General features: G+C 36.4%; 1 protein-coding gene and 1 pseudogene across 2 annotated transcripts in view; one reads left to right on the forward strand and one right to left on the reverse strand.

Annotated features, from left to right (window-relative positions):
* Positions 1 to 20,462, reverse strand: part of UNC13C (unc-13 homolog C) — a 584,413-nt gene that overhangs the window by 499,049 nt on the left and 64,902 nt on the right. The window lies entirely within an intron of this gene.
* On the forward strand, positions 4,325 to 7,039 carry LOC111552770 (annotated as a pseudogene).

Raw genomic sequence — 20,462 nt, forward strand, 5'->3', positions numbered from 1 at the left:
TTCTAGTTGTTAGTTAAGGGTCACTCCTAGGATGTTAATTTCTCTGACATTTTTTTACTTGCGCTCAATTGGACCTTACATGCTCTTGTAATCAGAGAAATCATACAGAGAGGCCCAGAAGCTAATGGAAGGTGTCCAGTAGATGTGAAGAGAGTGCCCACAACCCTCTTGCAGTCATTTTGAGTATTTCTCTCCTTTCATCATCAGGTGTCCTAAAATATCCAGGTGTCAATAATAAATGTACCCAATGGAAGCAAAACATACATTTTTGTTTCATGACCTTTCATTCCCTGTTAGCGTCACCTTAATTCCATCCCATCCTGTTATTACAATGACTCTACCAATGTCTTTCTAGAAAACAAATGTGGGAATAAATTTATTGCAAAAGATAAAACACCATCTATGCAAAGATGTCTTTGAAATCTTGATAATTAGTTCTATGAAACAACTCAGAGAAGTAATGCTTAACACTTTCCAAATGCATACTGATGGTAAGAAAAAGTACCAAATACTCACATTTGCATTTTGTCTAGACATGGTTACAGACTAAAATCCCTCAGTTGATCAGCTGGAGGGACCAAATAAATCTCTGTTATCAGTACAATAATAGCACTTGCTTGTTTTGTAGCAGTACATACAAAAATAACATTAAAATAAAAATAGAATCTCAAGATACAAATTTTTTCAAAGTAAACACTCACCATAGTATACTTGAATTATTAGTCTGATATAACTTCACTAGAGAAATGACAGAAAAGAAGACGAGACTAATGCTATGATATGATATGATAATTGAGTTGGCAAGGACAAACTCCTAAGTAGCTAATTTAGTGTTCAAAGCAACCCCAAAATGCGTAAGCATGATTTTTCCATACTACAAATGAGTTATTGTAACTGATTTAGGTGTCAGAGCTGTTTTAGTATAACAAATCAATTATTTGACATTGTATGTCAGTAAGTTTTATCTAATCAATTTGCCGTCGTAGTCACAGAGAAATTCTTGTAATATGCAGCATGATCAAGCTTGACCCCTATAATAATGCCTATTTATCTGCAGGCTATAATTGTAAAAGAAGAATAAATAAAGCAATTTTGTCACATCCTGATCAAACAGTGTGGGCCACGGTTGATTCAGATGTTACAACAGTGCAGTTGATACAACTCACTGGGCAGCAGACTTCATGAGCACAAAAGAAAAATTAAAATTGACTGCACGAAAGTCGACTCCATTTATGCCTAGCCTTCATTAAGGGTCAGCAAGAGAAAATAAACAAACAAATAAAAACAAAAAATAAATACATTGGTGAAAATATCATTCGGGCTCTCATTTACCTGGCAGGGGATAGACAGAAAATACAGGTTTAATATAAATAATTGATATCGTGATATGCCTTTATAGTTGAAAATAGTCAACATGGTACATTATAGAACCAGTAGAGAAAGTGGGAAGTTCTTGAGTGAAGAAAATCTTTCAAATTTGGGTTACATTCCCATATTTAAATCATAAACAGCAAGTAGATGCTGAACATCCAGTTTAATGATCCTATCTTCTTGATTCTGCAACGGTATATCAGCATGTTTTTACAGTATAAAATTCTAGATTCATAACATTTAATTCTATTCACAAAATTCTGCTGGCATGAAATCATCCTGTGACAATTTAACAGAGGACAGCCTTAAGATAGGTATTATGATAGGAGGATGCATAGACCAATCAGTCACAGTCAATAGCGCCAATGAGCTTACAGTCTAAGAGGGAGAGACTGACAAGAGCACAAGAGTGGGATGGATACTAATATAGAACCATCTGTGTGGTAAATGGAGATGCAGAGAAGGAACAGTCAACTGATAGGTAGGCATAAATTAGTACAACCACTATGGAGGACAATTTGGAAGTTCCTCAAAGCTAAAAATAGAGATATGATATACTCCAGCAATCCCACTGCTAGGTATATGCCCCAAAGAAAGGAAACCAGCATACTTAAGAGATACCTGCACTCCCATGTTTACTGCAGCAGCATTCACAATAGCCAAGATTTGGAAGCAACCTAAGTGTCTATCATCAGACAAATGGATGAAGAAAAGTGGGAGCACTATTCAGCCATAAAAAAGAATGAGATCCTGTCATTTGCAACAACATGAATAGAACTGAAAGTCACTATGTTAAGTGAAATAAGCCAGGCACAGGAAAACAGACTTCACATATTCTCACTTATTTGTGGGAGCTAAAAATTCAAACAATTGAACTCATGGAGATAGAGAGTAGATGGTAGTTACCAGACACTAGGAAGGGTAGTTGGGGCCAGGAAAGGGGATGTGGGGATGGCTAATGGGTCCAGAAATAAACTTAGAATAAATAAGATCTAGTATTTGATAACATTACAAAGTGACTACAGTCAACACTAACTTATTGTACATTTAAAAGTAAGTAAAAGAGTATAATTGGATTGTAACACAAAGAAAGGATAAATTATTGAGGTGATGGACACCCCATTTACCCTGATGTGATTATTACACATCGTATGTCTGTATCAAAATATATCATGTACTCCATAAATATATACAACTAATATACAGTCGATAAAAACCATAAATGTAAAAATATATAGGAAGGCAGGAAAGCACATCACAGAAAGCTTTATAAATAATGCGACACTCAGGTTATTTGTTAACTGTGGAATTTACATTTATATTTTTGCAAAATCAGTTTCAAATTTCTAGAACACATTCTGAGTTAAGAATAAGAACATTTAGGCTGGGCATGGTGGCTTATGCCTGTAATACCAACACTTTGGGAGGCTGAGGTGGGTGGATCACTTGAGGTCAGGAGTTCGAGACCAGCATGAACAACATGGTGAAACCGGATCTCTACTAAAAATTAAAAAAAAAAAAAAAAATTGGACAAGCGTGGTGGTGCACACCGAAAGAGGCACACACCTGTAGTCCCTTCTGTCAGGAAGCTGAGCCAAGAGAATTACTTCAACATGGGCGGCAGAAGTTACAGTGGGTCGAGATCACACCACTGCCACTGTACTCCAGCCTGGGCAACAGAGTCAGACTCCATCTTAAAAGATAATAACAATAATAAGAAAATTTAAGAGTCAACTGTATTTCTAAATTTATTAGGTTGGTGCAAAAGTAATTGTGGATTTTTGCCATTATAACCAACCTAATATTTTTCTATATCCTTTTAGCTGGATAGTAACCACATCATTGAGTACTATTTCTGTCACCGGATACTTATAAAATCAAATTAACAACTATATTGAAGTCATTGCTCTAAGTGACAAGTTAAAGCAAACTAACTAAATAAATACATAAATGATTAAAGCACAACCTTTACAACCCAGGAAGGAAACAACTTGTGAAACAAATTTTAGCACATAAAGAGTTAAATATTCAAAACTTAAGACAGCTTTTAACAAATGGAAAGTCATCCTTTCTTCTTGGATAAAGCACTTCAACACTATAAACATGTCATTTATCATTCAATCCGTGTGTTTATTGGAACTTCCGTAAAATACCAACAAAAATTTTCAAAGTCAGCAAGTGAGATTTAAAGTCTGTATAACAGAAACATTTGGAATGAAGTCAGAAAATGAAAAATCATAGATCTGTCATAGAACCACAGCTATCTGATCAGCAGCTAGTGTTACCAGATACTGAAATATGTACCAAAGTCTCCATATTTGAAAGACTGTGATATAGTACATTGAATAGAGAGACCAAGGAGTGGGCAAAAAATTAGGAAGTCCAGGAAAAAAAACCCCAAATACAAATATAAGTTTATATATTATATAAATGTCAACTCAATCCACCAGATTAAAAAAAACACATTTTTTAAATAATTAGTATCAAGGCATTGTATAATCTTTTGGAAAATGATGAAATTGCATCCATTCCTTATACTATATGCCAGAATAAACTCCAAATGGATCAAGAATACAAATGAAATACATGAAGTTATAAAAATATTAGAAAAAAAGATAGATCCATTCCTTTATAACCTGAGTGTGGGGAAAACCTTTCTATGTCTGAAATACAGATGCAATAAAAGATTGATAAATGTGACTCTATAAAAAGAGAAATTTTTATAAGGTAAAAAAGAAAATCACAATGAAGGAGTATAAAAATCTGGGAGAAAATGTTTGCAACATGTATCATAGTTAAAAGACTAATAGTCAAGAAGTCACTATGGTGACCAAGAGGTCGAGAGGCTTCTTGGTAATGGGTACCAGCTATATGAAAGCAATTGCCACTGCTTTCCTGGAACTTGAGTAAATGCAATCAAGTGGAATTTTAAATTTTTGCTAGAAGTGGAGTCATGAGACTGAAGATATCTCTTTTAAGAGAACCAAAGCATCAAGAATTAGTAAGCCGTGTAGGCTGGACTACTACTGAAGAGCTGTATTCATATAGTGATGATCACCAGATAGTGAAAAGGAACTTGGTCACCAGTGGAACAACTCAAATAGTAAAGCTTCCTGATGATATTTACCCTATAGATCTTCACTGGTTTCCAAAGAGTTTGGGTATAAGAAACAAATGCAAGCACAAAGCTTTGTCCTCATAAGTTCTGATGCTAAATTTAATTTGATTTCCAAGTTAGAAAGAGTGGAAAAAAGTGTAGCAGCTTACTCTGGAGTAGTACTTGCAGGAAGATAGAATGGTGAAGCAACAGCATTAGTTACCGTTGGAGAAGATGGACAAATAAAAATTTGGTCAAAGACTTGGATGCTTAGATCAACTTCAGCTCAGCAAGCCCAGGTCAGCCCCCAACTACTCCCAAAGAATATTCCCAGAAAATATACTTATCAAGTACAGAAGAAAGAGGAGTGCCTTCTGAGGAAAACCAGTGTATTCAATAGTGTGGGGTCCTGATTTAGAAAAGGTCCTTTATACAGCAAGCAAGCAGCTAATCATTAAATCTCTTCAGTGGCCAGGCACAGTGGCTCACGCCTGTAATACCAGCACTTTGGGAGGCCGAGGCGGGTGGATCCCCTGAGGTCAGGAGTTCAAAACTAGCCTGGCCAATATGGTGAAACCCCTGTCTCTACCAAAAATACAAAAAATTAGCCAGGCGTGGTGGTGAGCGCCTGTAATCCCAGCTACTTGGGAGGCTGAGGCAGGAGAATTGCTTGAACCTGGGAGGCAGAGGTTGTAGTTACCCAAGATCGCGCCACTGCACTCCTGCCTGGGGGACAGAACGAGACTCCGTCTCAAAAAAAGAAACCTCTTCGATCAAATGCTAAAGTTTTACAGAAAGCTTATGATGGCATCATTTTAAAAGTAGATTGGAATTCAGTTAGTAATCTTATTTTATCTACTGGTGAAGACTGTAAATACAAGGTATGGGAGAATTATAGCCACCCACTGTACAATTCACAACCTCGTGAACATCGCATTACTTCAGTTGCCTGGGCTCCAGATGGAGAATTACTTGCTATTGGATTATTTCATACTTTACACTTATGTAATAAAACTGGGTGATCATATGCTTTAGAAAAACACTGGCAGCATATTTAATATTGTGTGGTCAACTGATGGCACTCAGACTGCTGGAGTGTGTGGAATTGGGCATGATGTTTTTGCACCTGTGGTGGAACAACACTGGGAGTGGAAAAACTTTTAAGTAACATTAACTAAAAGAAGGACCATACACGTCGTAACGTTCTCACTGATGCAGTGAACTTACTGGAATTCCGTCATGGCCATTAAAGCATCTTTGAACTCTGCACACTTAGTTGTTTCAATGTCTCTTCAATGTTATGTGGTCTCCACAAAGAACTGGAATACACCAATTATATTTGATCTCAAAGAAGGAACTCTTAATTTAATCCTTAGGCAGAAAGACATTTTCTTCTTGTAGATGTTAGTAGTATCGATTTATATTCATATGAAGGGCACTTTATTTCATCTCCAAAATTTCCTGGAGTGAGAACAGATATTCTGAATGCACAAACTGTATCTCTGAGTAACGATATCATAGCAATGAGACAAAGCTGATGAAAAAATAATCTTTTTCGTTGAGGCATCAACTGGAAAACCATTAGATGATGGAAAGTTTCTTCCTTGTAAAAATGAAATCTTGAAAGTTGCTCTGGATCAAAAAGGACTTACCAATGATAGAAAAGTCACTTTTATTGATAAAAATAGAGATATCTATATCACTTCTGTGAAACAATTTGAGAAGGAAGAAAAAATTCTCAAACTTGGAACAATGGTGCATACTTTGGCATGGAATGATACATGCACTATCCTTTGCAGACTTCAAGACACTCAATTTACAGTGTGGTATTATTCCAATACAGTTTATGTGGACCATGACATTTTGCCTAAAACATTACATGAAAGGGATACAAGTGAATTCAGTAAACATTCCCATATTGTGAGTTTTGTTGGAAATCAGGTAACTATAGCAAGAGTTAATGGCCCTCTGGTTCACATCAGTGTATAACTATATCCTTTTATTCCCCCTAAATATATAGGCAGTTCAAAATGGGAAGATAATTAAGACTTTGCCACTTTGTTGAGGACCAAACCATGTCAGCTTGTCTAGCTGCTATAGCAGTTGCTAATCAAGATATGACTATTACAGAAATAGACTATGCAGCAATTGGTGAAACTGATAAGGTTTAGTACATCAATTCTATAAAAAGTCTTCCATTTAAAGAATAAAAAATAGCCCACATCCTAAGGTTTAGTGGGAACATACAGGAGGCTGAAATAGCATTTCTTCAGGCTGGCCTCGTTTATGAAGCAATCCAGATCAATATTAATCTCTACAACTGAGAAAGGGCACTAGAATTGGCTGTAAAATACAAAACACATGTTGTTACAGTTCTTGCTTACTGTCAAAAGTTTTTGGAGACATTTGGTAAAGAGGAAACAAACAATGCTTGCAGTATGCAGCAGGTCTCCAAATAGATTGAGAGAAAAAGACAAAGTTGAGATTGAAATTACAAAAGGAGAACAATCATCAAGCAGCCAATGCAGTAAGAGTATGAATCTAAAGCCCTATATGCTATGCTTATCTTGAAGAAGTTTTGACTTTTGAAATGAATTCTGATTAACTAAGGATAAGCATGTTTTGGTTGATTAAAGAAGGATAATATTTAAGTAAGTGTAAGCACTTGCTGTGTATTTAATGTAAAAGTACATTCAGAAAGATGAAACACAAAGAAATTTATGTGTGTCTCTGTTTTATATTTTTCTATTCCAACAATTAGCAAAATATTATGATATACTTATGATATGCCTGTGTAGTGTTAATTATATGTCCGTTTTTTGCCCATTATTTCATCCCTGAATCTTCAGCCCAAATATGAATGTTGATAATAAAACATTGAACTAGTTTAAAATGTGTATTATTAATTTCTCTTTGACCTCCAAATTGTGAAATGCCTCCAAAAGTTTATTTATAGAACAAATATACATGAGGATAGATTTGCACAAATGTATAAAATGCAGATACTTATACACCAAAGTTCATAGCAGCATTACTCAAATAGCAAAAGATGGAAATAACTCAAATATCTATCATGAATGGATAAACAAATGCGGTACAACACATACAATGGAATATTATTTAGCCTCAAAAAGGAATGAAATTCTGATAAATGCTACAACAGGATAAACCTTGAAAACCGATGCTCAGTGAAATAAGCCAGACACAAAAGGTCAATATGATACCAGTTATATGAGGTACCAGCATAGGCAAGCTCACAGAGATGTAAAGGAGAACAGTGTTTACCAGAGACTGGTGGGGAGAAGGAAAGGTGGGGGGCTGGCTATTGATTAACAAGTACATAGTTTCTGCTTGGGATGAACAAATTCTGAAAATGAATAGTAATGATGGTTGCTCAACATTCTAAATGTTAATGCCACTGAATTGTACCTACAAACATGATTAAAATGGTAAATCTTGTTATGTATATTTTATTATAATTTTAAAAACATACAAAATGGGTAAGAAGGATTCTCCTCATTCCTCTTCTGACTTGAGATGGTCAGGTAATAGGCCCTCAAGTCTGAATTTGTGAAAATCTTCTTAAATGATAAACCTGTTTGACTAATCATTTGTCTCCAAATTATTACCATGTAATTTTTAAAAAAATAATACCCCTTAGAAATTCTTCTGTGAAACCATTTTTGGAAATGGTTTATTATAGAGTGGGTATATGCATATATATATGGAATTTTATAGAAATATGTTACATGTATATAAAGGGATAAAGGGATTACCGTTCTTATCCCCATTTTAATTTAATTTTAATAGAAATCTTTTCTTTTTAACATGTTTCTTTTCTTTTCTGAAATGTTGGTATATTCTGTTCTTGACCCAGATGCTGGGTACAAGAGTGTACTCAGTTTATGAAATCTGATTGAGCAGTGATAAAATCTTCTTTATAAAAGAATGTCAATTAATACCTGTAAAAAGACTGATAGAATTAGAAAAACCACCATTTTGCAACCTTGATGGTAATTATCAGTTCAAGCAAGAATTATCAACGGATGCTAAAGCTAGTTTGTAGAAGACTGATGAAAAATAGGATATTCTCAGAATCTCTAAGTATTTTCCCAGAGATTATTTATTTTCTACAATAACTTACTCTTTGTTCAGTGAAGACCTCAGGTGTATGGTTAAGAAAGACAGATTTCAGCCAGGCAGTCAGGTTGTATTAGCTACTCCAACTCTCCCCATCAGTATGACTCACCACAGAATCAGTTCATCTAGAGTGGTAGGAATAATTAGTGTGACCTCCTGCTGGTCAGAGGCCCCACCTCTCATGGTAATAATTCCACCTCCAGTTAAGAATAGGTGTTCTGAAAAATTTATGGGCATGAATGCTTATATGTAAAATTCACAGTGAAGAGAGCAATTGTATTATTCGGGGAAAAACGATGGAAATTCACCAATAAATATCTTTTAAGAAAAATGTGTAGGATAAAAGTATTCTGAATTTTTAACAAGGTTGTTATACCAATTCAATGGGGAACAGAAAAATCTTTTCAACAAATGATGCTAGACAACTAGATATCTACATACAAAAGAATGAAACTAAATCCCTGTTTTATACCATACGCAAAAATTAAGTCAAAACAGATCTGAAAACTAAATAAAACTCTTAGAAGCAAACATATAAATAGTTCTTCATGACTCTGGATTTTCAAAGGTTTGTTAGATATGATACCAAAAACATGAGCAAAAAGACAAAAAATTGATAATTTACACTTCATCAAAATTTAAAATTTTTGTGTTTCGAAGGACACAATCAAGAAAGTGAAAAGATAACTCACAGACTGAGAGAAAATATTTTAAATCACATATGTCATAAGGGACTTGTAACTAGAATATATAAAAATATCATACAATTCAACAATAAAAAGAAAAAATAACCAAACTAAAATCTGGGCAAATAATTTGAATATATATTGCTCCAAAGAAGATACACAAATGGCCAATAAGCACACGGGAAAACATCCTTAGTCATTAGAGAAATGCAAATTTAAAATAGCAACTATGTGACATGATATGTTAACCTGCTTGACTATACTAACAATTTTACTATCTATATGTATCTCATAACATCATGTTGTAAACCTCAAATATATACAACAAAATTTATTTTTTAAAATATCACAATGAGATACCACCTCACCATGAACAGGACGACTATTAAAAAAAGGTCAGATAATAACAAGTATTAGTGAGAATGTGGAGAAAGTGGAATTCCCCATCCCCCAACACACTGCTAGTGGGATTTTCAGGTTGTGCAGCCACTTTGGAAAAGAGTTGGGAAATTCTTCAAAAAGTTAAACAAAGAGTTCCATTGAACCAAGTAATCCTACCTCTAGATCTATATCCAAGAAAACTTTAAATATATGTCCTCATAAAAACCTGTACACAAATGTTCATAGTAGCATTGATAATAGCCAAAAAGTGGAAATAGTTTTTTCCAATCAGTATTTAGAGGGATGAATGGATAAACAAATGTGTTATATCCATAATATGAAATACTGCTCAGGCACAAAAAGGAATGAAGTTATTGTTATGTGCTACAACATAGACAAACCTTGAAAGGCTACATTTTATATTATTCCATTTATATGAAATGTTCAGAAGAGGCAACTCCACAGGGACAGAAAGTAGAATAGTAGTTGCCAGAGGCTGGGGGCAGAGGGAAAAAGAGAGTGACTAGTAATAAACATGGGATTTCTTTTTGGGGTGACGAAAGGTTCCAAAATTAGACTATGGTGATGGTTGTACATCTCTAAATATGCTAAAACCTATTGAATTGTATTTAAAAGGGTGAATTTTATGTAAATGTATTTCAATAAAGTTGTAATAAGAAAAACATATTCTGAAATTAAAACCTAAGTTGTGGGTGACATAAGGCCCAAAGGGAAATGGTCTTTAGTTATGCCATCTGTCAATAGAGCCATCTATCAAACCGGGAACCAAGAGTATGTAGATGAAGTTGTATGATCGCACAGAATAGATGGAAAGAGTAGGACACTCCACTGAGAGACAAAACATCATCCCATAATAGGGTATCCCAAGTTCTGGACGTCCACACATTAACTAATCCAAGGTTGCATAGAAATTGTGGCAAGAGTAGAAACCTATTTCCCTTGACAAGAACCAAATGAACCACCCCAAATGGCTGGATGTTTGCAGTCTCCTCTCCCACACATCTTTGCTCCTACCTAAGAGGGAAGCCAGAGGAAGAAAGCACAAAGGTGCTTAGAGAAGACAGAATCCTACAGCCTCCATTTCTGTGGTTTCTCCATCTGACCAGACCCGAGTAAAAATAAACTGCTGCTAAAAGAGAACTGGGAAACCTTGACTGGGCTTCAAAATTCAAAGTCCACGTACATTTAATCAGCAAGGCATACATAAAGTGATGCGTGTTTCTGTGTCTGCTGGCTTAATATCTCCAGAAATTGCAGTGTCAATGTTGCCCAAATTCTGTCTGCTGCATAGTGATCTCCTGATGCAATTCACATGTTGCGCAAGGCTGCCTCCTTTATTGCATAAATGCATTATTAAAAGAAATTTCCATGTCCAGAATTATTTTAACCACTTTGTGAAAAATATATATATATGGTTTAAAAAATGTATAATTTCAAAACCCATACACATATAAGGTAAATTTACCATAAGCTTATTTTAGTAGAGTCCTGGGATGAAGCCATTGTTGTTCTGAGGCAAGAACATGTTATAAGCCTTTCCTTACAGAGGAGCAGTCATGTTTCCAGGCTTAATAGGGAGCATCTAGTGGGCTTATTAAGGACAAGAAGTGTGATAGACTCATTCTGTCATCCTTTCACAACCTTGATGCTCAATGTTAGGCACAGTAGATTCTCAGTAAGTGGTTTCTTTTTTTTTCTTTTTTCTTTTTATTTTATTTTCTTTTTTTCTTTTTTTCTTTTTTTTTTTTTTTTTTTGAGGCAGAGTCTCGCTCTGTTGCCCAGGCTGGAGTGCACTTGTGCAATCTCAGCTCACTGCAAGCTCCGCCTCCCAGGTTCACGCCATTCTCCTGCCTCAGCCTCCCAAGTAACTGGGACTTCAGGTGCCCGCCACCAAGCCCGGCTAATTTTGTTTTTGTATTTTTAGTAGAGATGGGGTTTCACCATGTTAGCCAGGATGGTCTTGCTCTCCTGACCTCGTGATCCGCCCGCCTTGGCCTCCCAAAGTGCTGGGATAACAGGCGTGAGCCACCGTGCCCGACCTCAGTAAGTGGCTTCTAAGCCACTAAGTTAATGAACAACAAATAACCATGTGACATGTGGTTACCATCTATCAGTGGTCCTTCACTGGAATATAAAATTCTTCACTTCCCCTATTTTGTACTTGTATCTTTCCTCTTTCATAGGAATAACTTTTGTTCTTAGCAATATCAGTATATTTACCTATTTGCCTAAACCTGCAGGTGTGTTTGGGTTGAAAAGTCACTGTTGAAGTTATCCTTACAGACTCACATTTTCAATGATAAGCTCAAAACTTATCAGTGTTAAATCTCTATGTATTTTCATTTCATGCTCTATGTCAAAAATAAAATTTTTCAAAAATAATATTTTTCTGACAATTATTTGATCTAGGGCTACAAAACCTGACTCTGAAGTATTGTGATATCTTATAGAGGTTGAGCATTCCTTATCTTGAGAAAAGAAGTGTTTTCCACTGCAAATTTTTTCAGATTTTGGAATATTTGCATTATATGCCAGTTAAGCATCCCAAATTTAAAAATCTCAGCATCATGTTGGTTCTCAAAATGTTTCATATTTCAAATATTCAGATTAGGAATGCTCAACCTGGAATGCCAAGCCCCAGCGTCATCATGCTAAGTTGAGATGTACAAGATCAGGTTTTGAAACATTACACAAATCTTATCAACTAATCCTCTTCACCACTGATCACACTATACCCACAACTTCAAAATGTAAATAAAGTAAAAATAAAGTACTATTTATTCACTTTATCAATTTTAAAATGTCTCAATAGAGTATTAGCTAACAGTTACAGAGCATTTATTAGGTGCCAGATATTCATCTTTATCTATACCAATTAATTTAATCTTCACAACAACCCCATGAGGTAATATTATTTTCATTATTCCCATTTGACAAGTGAACAAAATGAGTAACAGATAAGTCACTTGGCCAATGTCACACAACTCATAAATCAAAGAGCTGGTATTAAATCCAAGACAATTATCTCAGAATCATTCTCTTAACTATTACGCTATGTAGCTTTGGGTTAATGGAAAGAGTATGGTGTTACAGGCATGTCTATTCATTGCTGGTTGGAGATATATGGGAACAAAACTTCCAAAAGACAATTTCTTACGTATCTCTGAGTCTTGACAGTCATTTTTAGTCTTTGAGTTAATATTTTGACTTCCAGGCATTTATTTATTCTAAATAAATAATATATAAAATGAAACTGATTTATACACAAAGAAGTGTTATTTATAATCACAAAGACAATAGAAAATATGCCAAATGTTATGAGAATGATTAAATTAATTATAATTAGTAGAGATAATGAAATATTTGGCAACCAATTAAAAATGATATTTAAGTATTTTTATGATATGGGAAATATTTGTGACTTAATGCTAAGCCAAATGCAGGATACAAAGTTTTATATATACTACCATCTTATATTTTAAAATATAGAATGGTATTCATTTAACAAACACTAAAGAGTTCCTCTACGTTATCCATCAATAAGCAAAACAGACAAAGTCTGCTGCTCTGGTGTAGCTAACTTTCCATTGAAGCAGGTAAACAATGAGTATATTAAGTGGATAAATTATACAGTGAATTCAAAGGCTAAGTGCAATTACAAAGAGAACAGAGCAGACTGAGGGGAATTAGGAATGCTGGGTTGGTGCATAAGGGTTGCAAAATTAAATAGAGATAACTCTCACTGAGACAGTATGATCTAAGTAAGACTGGGAGAAGGTAGAGGATTTAGCCAAGTGAATACCCGAGGGAAGAATATTTCAAGCTGAGAGAACAGCTACAGCAAAGGCTCAGTCGCAGACACTATTAGTACCATACACGTATTCTGGGTGCCCACCTCTACACTCCTGAAGACAGTTTACTGCTAACACCTGTGACTCATTTCCAGCGGGCCTTTATTTTCAGGCCAAAGAGCATGCTAAGCCAGTACTCGGGGCAAGCTGGAAGTTAATAGCCCTGGAAGCAAAACTCAACCAATGACAGCTAGGTAGTTGTTGAAAAATACCCCCAGCTTTCTCAGCTTGGGTAAGATAACACAGACATGTTACACACTGTCCCCTAGAGTGTTTCTCAAACATTAATTAGGGTGTAAGAATCACCTGAAGCCATTGTTAAAATGCAGATTCTGATTAAGTAGGTCTGGGGTGGGGCCTAAATCTCATTTTAACAAACTCCCAGGTGATGGCAGGATGCTGGTTCATAGACCACACCTTAAGTAGCAAGGTCAGGGGTCTTCAGTGGGATTGGACCCACCTGCCTCCAGCCTAAGTATATCTTGTGTCGGCTTCTTTTCTGTACCTGACTCCTAGTCTCTCTCCCACAGTTTTAATTTGGCATCACCTTTGAAATAAACTAGTTGCATTTACCCTGTCTTAGAGTCTGTCTGCTTCTGGTGGAACTCTACCCACAGGAATGAGCCCGGTGAGCTAGAAGAACACAGTGAATCCAGGTGACTAGAACAGAGTGATTGAAGGTTTCAGCAGTAAGAAAAAGAAAGGAGCTTGGAGAGGTAATGGAGAAAGAGCATAAAAGCCACATTAAGGGATTTGGCTTGTTCTCTGAGTAAAATGGGGGTGGGGTGGGGGAGGCGCATTGTAGAGTTTTGAACAGAGGATGTCATTATGATATAGTGACATTAACAGCCTTACTCTGGCTACTGGTAGGGGTCAAGGGAAGAAGCAGGGAGGCCATTGCATCCAGTGCAGAGATGATGAAGGCAAAGGATGGGGGCTGGAAAGGGAAGAAAATGGGGGGATGACATGTAAGAAGTCGTCAGATTCTAGACACTCAAGTGAAGCAGTCAAGGAAACACTTACATCCTAATAGGCTAGAGTCTGGAAGGGAAGTTGGTACTAGGAAATATAAGTGTGGTCATCTTCAGCATACAAGTGGCATTCAAAGTTATGGGACAAATGAGATCACCTAGAATGCAAGTATAAGTAGGAAAATATTCAAGTATAAATAGGAAAAAAAAAAAAAAAAGAGTCCAAAAACTGAGCCCTGGAACACTCCAGTATTAGAAAACTGGAAGTGAATATGCTCAAAGTCAATGCTAGAAATATCTGTGGAGAGGTTCTAGTTGGTTATTTTTCCTTACTTTCATTAGCTTGATGTTAGTGTCATCTGTGGAGCCAGAGACCCAAGCAATATGCAACACCAATGGCATGTAACTCTGTTTCATTGTTGCCCTGCCAGTCAGGAACACTATGAAAAGAATCCAGAGTATTTTGACAACTCAAATCAGGCAAATAAAATTCAATGAGGTTTCAAAAGTATTACATAAGCATGTGAAACATCTGATGGAATGGAAAGAAAATGTGTTTTGAGGCAGATGAGAAAACATTAAAACATACTAAGAGAATCAAGAAAGTGCAAAACCTAACAAAACAGTGAAGAAAATCACAAACCTCCATGAGACTGGACAGAAATGTTATATAACAACAACCTGAATGCAGGAGAGGGCAATGTCTTCTAAAGGGCATGAGGTCCCTGTTGCTACAGTAATTTAAAAAAGCAGGTTGACTTGTAGGTAAGTGACATGTGGAGAATCAATTGCATCTAGACCCCAAATATTCCATTGATTTGTAGCCTTTACTGGCTCAAGATAGTACAACTATTCTTTAAACAGAAAGGATTGGAATTTACCACAGAGAGGATAAATCAAGCCCATAATTATATTGTAATTGTGTTAAGTTCATGAAAATTATTTATGTAAAAATGGAAATAACTTATATGTATTAAAATGTCAGAAATACTTAAGATAATTTGACTAAACTAACATATGAGTCTCGGGATTCTAAATTGAAACAAAATTGATTTTGAAATTGTGATCTTAGTTATTCAAAGAGAACTGTTAAGTTTCTTAAACAGTGTTGAGATGTTTAAGATAACTTGATATTGACTTTGTAAGTTTAATTTATTTTAAAGAATTACTTAATCACTTGGGAAGATTCTGTTTATGAGTCAAAGTTCCTATAAAGAAAACTAAATATTTTCAGGTATAAATGCCGTTTAAAAAGTTAAAAATTGTTTTGCTAACCTCATTTGTAAATGGGACATAACATTAATTTAAAGCCTCCTTGATTTTAACAAGTGATTGTTAACATCTCCTATATTTAAAATAGAATAAGATATACAAATGGGGCCAGTAGCAGTAGTAGTTCATGCCTGTAATTCCAGCACTTTGAAAGGTTGAGGTGGGCGGATCACTTTGAGGACAGGAATTTGAGACCAGCCCAGTCAACATGGCGAAACTCCATCTCTACTAAAAACACAAAAGTTAGCCAGGCATTGTTGCACGTGCCAGTAATCCCAGCTACTCAGGAGGCGAAGGTATGAGAATTGCTTGAACCAGGGAAGCAGGACATTGCAGTGAGCCGAGATCGTACCACTGTACTCCAGCTTGTGCAACAGAGTGAGACTTTGTCTCAGGAAAAAGAAAAATATATATATATACACACACACACACACACACACGTATATCTACACACACATATATACATACAAGTATAACATAAAAACATAAGAGAATCTACTTTAATGTAACTGTAATAAATTAAATATTAATTTTAAAATGATATATGTAAACAGAATATACTTTCTCAGAAGCTGCCTCAAAGATAGCAAAAAACCTCCATTGCTTTTACAATTCTCACTTTTTTGTAAAAGAATACAGATTTCCATATATTTGCTAAATTTTATATACTATACAACTATTAATTTAGAAAAAAAAATACATTAATAGGACACAAAGAAAACTGCCCAAATGAATGTACTCCATAACGACACTTGCATAAATGGCAAACCTAACCATTTTGTCCCAAAATGCAAAGTGAATGGTGTTAGATCACTTACAGAAGAATTTATGGGAGTATCTCATATAAATCAGACAACTATTCTAAGTGAACACCACATTCAAAGACAGACCAATCAAATCTCTAATGTTAGAAGTATCTCCTACCATATGTCAAATGAATATAGATACCAGCATAATTAATAACATGTAAATTCATTTTGATGTATAAGTGAATTCAAACTTGCTTCTTCCTTCAAAACAGTGAAATAATTATTGGCACTGTAATCACTTACCCAATGACAAGAATTGTGCTAAGCCTTTTGGACATTATTTTTATTTTTGCATGATAAATCAATGAGAAAAATACTCTTATTACCCCAATTTTACAGCTGTGGAAGGTAGGGAATAGATGGTTTAAACTATTTGCCCATGGCACATTGTGGAGATGCTTAGGATGGAAAAAACTGTATCTTTCTGACTGTGAAGCACCTACTTTAAACCACATCACTGGAGTGCCGAAAAGGGCAACTACTGGAGAACAGGAAACCTGCAAAATTATGTGGATACTAAAAAGGGTAGCTAGTACTCAAAGTAGCTGGAAGCAGTGGTGCTAAACTCAAGGCAGCTATTTCGCTTTCAAAAAGCATTTAAGGTTTAGGAACACTTTTTTTTTTTTTTAAGACGGAATCTTGGTCTGTCGCCCAGGCTGGAGGGCAGTGGCGAGGTCTCGACTCACTGCAAGCTCCGCCTCCCGGGTTCACGCCATTCTCCTGCCTCAGCCTCTCGAGTAGCTGGGACCACAGGCGCCCGCCACCACGCCCGGCTAATTGTTTTGTATTTTTAGTAGAGATGGGGTTTCACCGTGTTAGTCAGGATGGTCTGGGTCTCCTGACCTTGTGATCTGCCCGCCTCGGCCTCCCAAAGTGCTGGGACTACAGGTATGAGCCACCGCGCCTGGCCTAGGAACACTTTTAACTGGAAAGCAGGCAGAAATACTTAGGACAGGTCTCCCCTTAATGCTAGGTCTTTCAGTAGCCCAAATAAAATAAAATAAGTTACATTTAGTATCCACAGCAGGCTCATTTTCTTGGCATTCCTGCCCTTCATGCAGGCAGAGTGGTCTGCTTCTGGTGACTTAAGAGCAGAAGGTCCATTCATTTAATGACTCTCTCCCTGCTTTCCCAGAATCCTCTCAACTGAGTCACTGAAGGTTTTCCATGTTCATAAAGTCATAGAAATTCAGAGGCAAAAGAACTTTGGAAGTTATCTACTCTGTTTTGGTTTTTGAACACCTCAAATTTTGCTACAATTTAGCAAACTGTCCCAACTCCATCCATTACAGGAATGACAGATGAAGGTGGATGAGAAGAAAGGAGAAAAACAGATTTAACTGCATCTAGTGCTGCTAAGGAGAAGTAACACAGAGAAGAATGACTGCATTTTCCTGGACAGGCTCAGGCCAAAGCAGAAAGTTACTTGGGCTCTATCCCTCCCCTCTTTTCATGTTTATGGAAATCAAAGCTGAGTGAATTTATATTACTGGCACATTGGAAGGTGTCCCCAAAAGAAGTCTCTAAAGAACTGAGACAGAAGGACTTTTGAATGTGTTAAGTGAGAGATGCAGTCCCTAATGCCTCTAGGAAATGCATAACATTTCTGGGCCTCAGTTTCTTTCTCCGTAAATTGTAGGATTTGGACAACATCAGGATTTCTCTACCTGTGCCAGATAATTCTTTGTTGTGGGCTGCCCTGGGCACTACAGAATGATCAACAGCATCCTTGGCCTCTGCCCAGTAGTGCCAGTTGCACCTCAAGTTGAACACCACTGAATTAGACCATTATAGAGATATCTTCAGCCTTGACATATTAGGATGCCAGGGAAACTTTGAAGCTTTTATCAGTAACAACTTATGGTTAATTTCTCACATCCTGGAATTCTAAGGTTCCTTGAGAATTAATATAAGACTGAAGGCTGACAGAGACAATCAAGTGTCCCCAGAAAGGAAGGAGTCATTCTCTTTAGAGAAACCTCTCAACTAGGCTTGCAGTCACCTAGAATGACAATAATTCTTTATAACCTCAATTCCTACATGGGAAGACTACAAAATCCCTGAAGTATTACTACCAGATCTGCTTTTCAGGACAGAAATGTATGACCATATCTTCATCTTCTCTATCTTTCTGGCATCCAGTGGCTGCACTTAAGAATCCAAGTCATCCTCTCGGTGTTGCAACACCTGCCCATCTTGTGAAACTTTTCTGTAAGTGGCTCGGCTCTTTGGAATTTTGCCCCAGACTCTCTGCTTCCTAGCACTGGGTGCTCATCTATTCTCATTTGTGTTGCTGCTATCTTGGTTGATGGGAAGCTTCCCATGCCTGTGCAAACTGGCTTCCACGTTTTTCTCTGAGTGATGGTGCTGGGAGACAGGCATCTCTCCGTAAATTGAATCAGAAATCCAGTCACCTCCACAGTGACAAAGGTGTATGCATCTAAGAATGGGCTCTAGATTTAAAGTGATTAGAAGAAGGCCAGTGACATTTAGAGGGAGCTTCCCAAACAGAAGGGTCTCTCAGTTGGAGAAAATGAGCTTCTATGAAGTTTGTCATCTGACTAGCCCTGTTTACTGGGTGCTTCCAAATTCTCATCACCATCACTGGAGCATTTTGAGTTTTGTTACACAAATCATGCATGCCTATGATTTTTAGAAAGAACAAAAATATAAAAACATGGGAAGATATAAAGGGAAATAGATATAGTGTGTATATGTAATCATAGAACATGCTATTCTGCACTTTGGATTTTTGTTTGACTTAATATATCGCAAGCATCTAGAGATCCCTCATTCTTGAAAATGAAAGTGGACTAATACATTTTCTGGGTACATTATACATTTTTTAGCAAGGCCCCTTTAGGCATGTGTAGGTTGTATACTGTTTTTCATAAGACAATGCTGCAAAGAATATCCTTATAAATGTATATCTGAAGAGTCACTCATAAAAAAAAAAAAAATGGAAGAAGGGTATGTTAATTTAAAACTTTGCTAAATATTGCTAAATTATCCCTGGAAGTGGATATACTAGTTTATACTCTTCTGGGGAGGCATTTTGAAGTGGTCATTGGAAGAAGAGTTTCAGATTCCTAGGCCACAGCAAAATGTAGCTTAAAACGATTAGATAAACTGGGTTATTTCTACGCCGGTTCTCTTACTTCGTAGTCTCCCTCCCAGGTTTAAAATCTTTTGTGATAGATACAGTAAAACAAAATGAACTTAACTGCAACCACTGAGGAGGTTCTGAAGTCAGTGTCTAAGGAGTAAAGATTATGTAGTCAAAATTATCTTTGAAAACATCTTAAACTGTTCACAAAATACATTGTGTATAGTTTTACATAAACAATCTGTACAGAATTTCACATCATTGTATTCTTAAATATTAATCATTTTCAGTTCAAGGAGATAGAGACATTTTAAGGAAACTCAAAAATTTAGAATTATTGAGAAAAACAATTATGTTTCCCATCTTGTATTAACCTAGGTGCCTGAAGAAAACAGAATTAATACCAATCGTTCAAATAAGTTTCTTTAACAAAAGGACAAATTACAGAGCTGTAAGCTAAGGTAAGGGAACAAAAAGAGATGGTAAGAGAGAGAGACTAGGTACACAAGAAAATGATTGTCATGCCTAACACCTAAGACAAAAGGAGGAAATCGCATGCTCGGTGCCGGACACAAGCTGCTTCAGAGGCTTACAGCGGTAAATGGTAAACACACACATACAACTAGAGCTGAGGCACCAAAACAGGGAGTGAGCAAAGATACTCTGACCTTTCCCTTCTGCTAGTTGACCTGCAAACTTGACTACAAGCCTGCTGGCAAAGAAGGCAGGGTGATCCAATACACAGGGATCAGCCTCC

Source organism: Piliocolobus tephrosceles, chromosome 6, assembly GCF_002776525.5.
Source record: "Piliocolobus tephrosceles isolate RC106 chromosome 6, ASM277652v3, whole genome shotgun sequence".
NCBI classification, from domain to species: Eukaryota; Metazoa; Chordata; class Mammalia; order Primates; family Cercopithecidae; genus Piliocolobus; species Piliocolobus tephrosceles.